Source organism: Ambystoma mexicanum, chromosome 10, assembly GCF_040938575.1.
Source record: "Ambystoma mexicanum isolate Mex_15411 chromosome 10, UKY_AmexF1_1, whole genome shotgun sequence".
Classification (NCBI taxonomy): Eukaryota; Metazoa; Chordata; class Amphibia; order Caudata; family Ambystomatidae; genus Ambystoma; species Ambystoma mexicanum.
The window spans coordinates 1599497923-1599503998 of NC_090932.1; positions in this window are offsets into that span (position 1 = coordinate 1599497923).

Genomic DNA, 6076 nt, shown 5'->3' on the forward strand with positions numbered 1-6076 from the left:
GGGTCCTGTAGAGCAAATGCTGGGGAAGCACCATCTTGCGTCTGGTCATCAACTCAAATGGTGACATTTTAGTTGCAGATGAAGGGGTAGATCTGATAGCCATTAGGACCAGAGGTAATCGGATATCCCAAATTGGCCCAGAATCTGCCACAAACGTTTTTAAGATGCTCACAATGGTTCGGTTGTATCTCTCCACTGCTCCAGAAGAAGCTGGCCTGTAAGCAATATGTAGCTTCCTTTTGACCCCCAGTATCTCCCACATCTTTGTCATTACTTCACTGGTGAAGTGGCTACCCCTGTCTGACTCAATCCTTTGAGGTAGACCAAAACGGGAAAAGATGTGGTTAATCATCAGGGCAGCTGCTGTTTCTGCCTTGCAGTTTGGGGCCGGGAGACATTCCACCCACTTGGTAAACAAGCATGTAACGGTCAACATGTACTTGTTTCCTCTAGACGGGCGAATTACAGGGCTTACGAAGTCTATTTGCAAATCTGACCATGGCAGTGTCACCCCCCTCTTTTGGAGAGGCGCACGGTGTGTGAGGGATGATGGCTGAAATTGTGCACACACCAGACACCCCTTCAAGTATTGGTCGAGGTCCTGCCCCATGTGTGGCCAGTATGCAACCTCTCTTAAGATTTCCAGTGTTGTGTGAAACCCCCTATGACCAGCGGTGGCCGCATCATGGGCGTGACTTAACATCGGGCTTCGGAATGACGTAGGAACCACCCACTGATCATGGCCAGCTTGGGATTTCCTTACCAACAAACCCTCTTGGATTCAGAACCTTTTTGGACATTTCATCAACACTCTTAGGTCCTCTTTCCCAATGTAATCGGTATCCGTCAGGGGAAAGTTCTCAGGGTCCTCAATGTGTTGGTAAAACTTACCAATTATTGGATCCCCCTTCTGAGCTGTAATCAAATCAGCATCAGGGGTCTCCTTACTCCATTGTGCAGTTGAAAGATCATTGTGAGCATTTGTCTGGGACCTAGTGATAGCAGTGACCTGGATTTCCCCAAACAGGGACTCTATTTCTATTATATCCCCTTGGATGGCCCCGGTTTTGGCCAGCTGATCAGCTTAGTCATTTCCAGTTTTGTCTGGTCCCTCTACTTTGAAATGACCCTTGATCTTTTTCCAGTCGATGGTCATCCCATTCGATGTGACCAGATCATCAATGTTTTGGGTTAACTTCCCATGTTTCAAAGGTTTGTTATTAGCACATAGCATGCCTCTGGTTTTCCAGTTAACCAGGTGCTCCACGAACCCGTTCCGTACATAATCCGAATCTGTGATTATGACCAGTTCGTGGAGTTGATGTTGGACAGCATTGAGGATGGCTTGATGCACAGCTATCAATTCTGCCACCTGACTACTTCGGGGACCAATTTTGTATCCAGCGGAGGGTTCTGGAAACTCCTTCACCCATGCATTCCCTACGCCGGCCACCAGTTCTTTCTCCCCGTTGTTGTCAATATGGTAAGAGCATCCATCCACATAGACAGTGGGCATTCCCTCACAATTGTCTTCTTCAAAGACTTTGTGTGGGGAATTAAGGTATGCCTCCATGTTGTCCTTGATTTTTAGACTTTTGTCCTCGAGACAGTTTTCTCTGGCACAATCATGCAAGTCAGCCAGACCTTGCGCAAGGGGACTCTTCTTGTTTTGGCCATATCTGACCTCCACAGGAAAGCCTTACATTGACAGAATCCAGGAAGTAATTCGGGAGTTACTCACATTTCCGGCCCGGATTCTGTCACTTTGGAGGTATTGCAGAGGCTGGTGTGGAGTCTCCACTATGATGTGTTCCCCCTGGATAAACGGGCGGTAATTCTTCAATGCCCACACCGTTGCCAGGAGTGCCTTCTCACAATCGTTGAATTGTTCCTCCACAGAGGATAAAGTTTTGCTCGCACAGGAGATTACTTTATTGACCTTGTCATGCTTTTGGTAGAATACTGCCGTCAAGCACGTATTAGAGAACCCTGTCTCCAGGAAGAACTCCTTGTTTCTGACAGGGTAAGCTAGGCAAGGCGCTTGTGAGAGGCTTCTTTTGAGTTGTCTTACTGCCTCGGATTGTTCTGGACCCCATTCCCACTTGACCCCCCCCTTCAAGAGATGAATCAGGGGTCTAGTGATCTCTGCGTAGCCTTCAATGAACTTTCTGCTGTAATTAGTCAGTCCAAGGAGGCTCCTTAGTTCCCGCAGAGTTGTGGGATCCTTCGGTTTCTGAAGTGCTTCCACTTTCTTTTCCTGGGGATAGAGACCCTGAGGAGTAATCTCATGCCCCAAGAAATTAACACGGGTTCTACACCACTGTGCTTTCTGAAAGGAAAGTTTTGCTCCGGCGGCCCTCAACTGCGTCAGAACATAACGGATCTCCGCTATGTGTTCCTCCACAGATGAACCTTTGATGAGGACATCATCTACATAAGCCAGGTTACCCCTCGCACCCAGGTCGGGCATGGCCTTATGTAGGAAAATGTTGAATTCATTGCCGGAGTTGAGGTATCCGAAAGGAGTTCAGGTCCATGTGTACTGCTGGCCCCCAAAGGTAAAAGCCAGTTTGTATTGGTCCTCCCTACTGACAGGCACGGTCCAGTATCCATTGGTCAGGTCTATTGCTGTGAATACCTGTGACCCCTGAATCTGGGCCAGCCCTTGGTCAATGTAGGGCAGAGGCCATCGGGAAGTATGGACCCGTTTGTTGAGCTCCCTAAGGTCGGCGCAGAGTCTCTACTGGCCGTTTGGCTTCAATATTCCCAGCACCGGATTATTGAAGGTGCTGTGTACTGGACGGATTATTTCCCGGGACTCAAGGTTCTTAATTATTTCAGTAAGGGACTCCATGGATGCGAGAGGCAAGCGATATTGCTTCACAAACACTGGAGTCATGCCAGGGTCTGTGGGAATTGTTGCTGTGTGGATGTCGGTGCGACCACAGTCATATGAGTCTACCGCAAAGAGATCTTGGAAATCCAAGAAAACTTGTTTCAACTTTTGCTTCTGTTCCAGAGTCACTCAGGCATCAGCTAGGTTGACTCTCTCTTCCACCATCTGCCTGAAGCCTGGAAAGACGTCTGGTTTGGCTATCTCAGCGGCCTCCTCCAGCTGGGTGGAGAAGTCCCTGGTCAGAGTGCTGATTTGGACTGGAGGCTTCGGGTGGGAAAGGCAGCCCTCATGGACCTGGAAAATCACCTCATCCCTCCTGAAGTCACAAGTCACATCTTCCTTACCATAAGGGCAAGAAGTGTACACCAGGAAGTTCCCCCCATGCCGGGTGAAAATCCTGTCTGGTGTTGTATTGTCATCACTGTCACTGTCAAAACAGTCCTTGGGGATTTGTCCTAACAGTTCATTTCCTAAATCAATGGAGAAATGTCGGTCATCAACCGCCATTCCAATGATGGTGCCTGCGGCTAGAGTAATACTCTGTAAGTCGCTGTTATCCACCTCTATTGGAATGGTGTCATGTTCTATGTTGACTAATGGTGTTGGGTTTACCCCTAACCCTTGTTGTTGGAGAGAAGCATTTAGATGAATATAAGCATCAGGGTTTTTCAATTTTTGTCCTCTTTTAACTTTCACTTCCAGGGAGAATTGTCGGGTCCTTTCTGGGATGGTGACTTCCTCTTTAAGCTGAATTTCAACTGCATAAGGTAGCAATTGAGCTGACCTAAATGCTTTTTCTGGATCATCAAAGCCCATGGGATTATCCGCTAATCGGGACCAAGCTTTGAAGTTTATTAGGTCCAAACTAATGGCAAAGCGATTGAGAATGTCACTGCCTAAGTAAAAGGCGGCAGTGACGTCTCGCACGACCCAACAATTATGGACTATGCTCTTGTTGCCAATGGAGATTTTGATCATACACCTGCTTAGCAGGAGATGTTTGGAATTAGGTGCTTACAGGTCCATTTCCCATTTGTCTATCAGTTTGAATGTGGGAATGGCTGGATCTTTTGGGAGTTGGCGGAACATGGCTTCGCTGATGAAGCTCTTACCGTTGTTCACACACACTCGAGCGAGAACAGAGTCCTTCCCATCATTTAACTGAACAGAGATGAACAACTGCTCTCCAATTTGCTGAATGTCAGCCACGCTCTGAGCTGATTTCACATCTTTCTGGACTATAGGAGTGGGAGTGTCTGATTGTGGATTGGTAAAGAATTTCAGAGTATTTCCTTCCAGTGTGGAATACCACCTTAAACTGGAAGGAAGGTTGATTTTCAGGAATAGAGAGGACCCCCCCATCACCAGTCTGTTGTCCTACTGCTATTACTGTCACGTCTGGAATTTGGTTGTTCTGGAAGTGAAATTCTACTTGGTCAGATTTTTGTTCAACCATGTGGCAGGTGCCGTTTAGACTAACATGGTTGACACTCTGTTTTAATTTTATTGGTCGGCTAGTCTGGGTCCAGAGGACCATGTTTACGCAATCTATTAGGGGTGACAACCTTCTCAGGAGGTCATTCCCTAGTAAACAAGGGGTGCCCTCTGGAGTCACTACTATGACCGAGTGTTTCACCTTGTGTCGCCCAATTTTGATGTCCAAATCTGCAGTCCCCTCGACAGGAATTTCCTTCCTGTCAAAGTTCTGCAGTTCTCCAGGAAGAGAGGTGCGAGGAATACGGTAATTCTCCCCCTTTCTGCATTTAGTTAATCAAAGGCCCTTTTGGACAGAAGGGTAGCTTGGGATCCAGTGTCAAAATTGTACCCTGCCCCTGTACTTGTACCGGGGCATAGTATCTTCCCTCCTTCTCATCAAGGGGGCACAGATAATGCACATTTTTGGACAACTGGTGGGCTAATTTTCTGGTTTTGGACATTGCTAGCAAAGAGATTTGGGCAGAATTCTGTGGAGAGCCTGGGGAATCTGCAAGAAAAAGTTGGCAACTAGAAATGGTTTCGGGTTCTGGGCCGCCCCCCCCCCCCCTTTTTGGAGGCAGTCATCAGGATGGGTTTGACCCATGGGATTTTGGTATTGTTGGTTCTGGGATAGAATGATGGGCGGCGACAGCTCAATCCCCACATCTACCCAGTCTGGATTGGAATCTCTTGGGACCCATTTTTCCTTGGGAGGAGTTCCCCCATCTCTGAAGGAGAAGATCCTTTTCCCAGCATCCTCTGAGGATCCCTCTCCCTCAAATTGGAAGACCTGTACCTCCTCCACAAAGTGGGTCTGTTTGGGTCCTTTGTTTCTCCTACCTCCTCTCTGCTCCTTGGGTGGCAGACTTTCAGGGGTAGTAGATTTTGTTTCCGGTTCCTGGTTTTCCAGGGGCTGTTTACAAGTTGGGAAGGAAGCTTCCTCCAAGGTTTTACACCCCCCTTCCCCTTGTGCCTCCTCCCTGGGAACTGGTGGGTTATCGGGGTGCTGCCCCAGTCATTGTTCTGGAGCACTAGGTCCAGAGTTTGGGGCATTCTGTGCCGGCATGCTCATCTGAGGGTTCTGTTGGGCCCTCACCATGCGGCCCAAATCCTGTGCCATGTTCTGAACCTGGCGCTCTAACTGGGAAACCCGCTCAGGCTGATATGGGGTCCGGTTTTCTCCCCTGGGCTGCTCCCGGGAAGGGTAGCTATCCCTTCTCTGGTAATACCCTGGGTTGGGAAGATTTGGGTACCCCTCCACCCTTAGCCTCCCCTCTCCCGGATTAGGTTGTCTGGGCTCAGGGAATTTGGGAAAGAAGGATGGATGGTTTTGGGGTTGGAAATTGGGTGGATACCTGGGGAAAAAGTTCTGCCCCGGATTTGGTGAATTTCTGCCCTCCTGGGGGAAGTTAGGAGGGAAGTGCTCCGGGTTAGGCGCTTGGCTGGATCCCCCCCCCTTGGGCTGGAGGAGTCCACACATAACCCAGGATGGGTCGATTTCCCTTGTAGCGGGGACCTACATAATCAGGGGAGCGAGGGACCCCATTTGTGGGACTACCTCCTTGACTCCCTGTCTGTGACTGGCCTGAGGGCCTTCTGGTGTTAGAGTTATTCTGCGCAGGCAGGTTTTTAGTCCCTACATATCCAAATCTAAAACGGGGGCAACCTTTACCTCCGCCACCTTGCCAGCAGCAGGGGTACTGT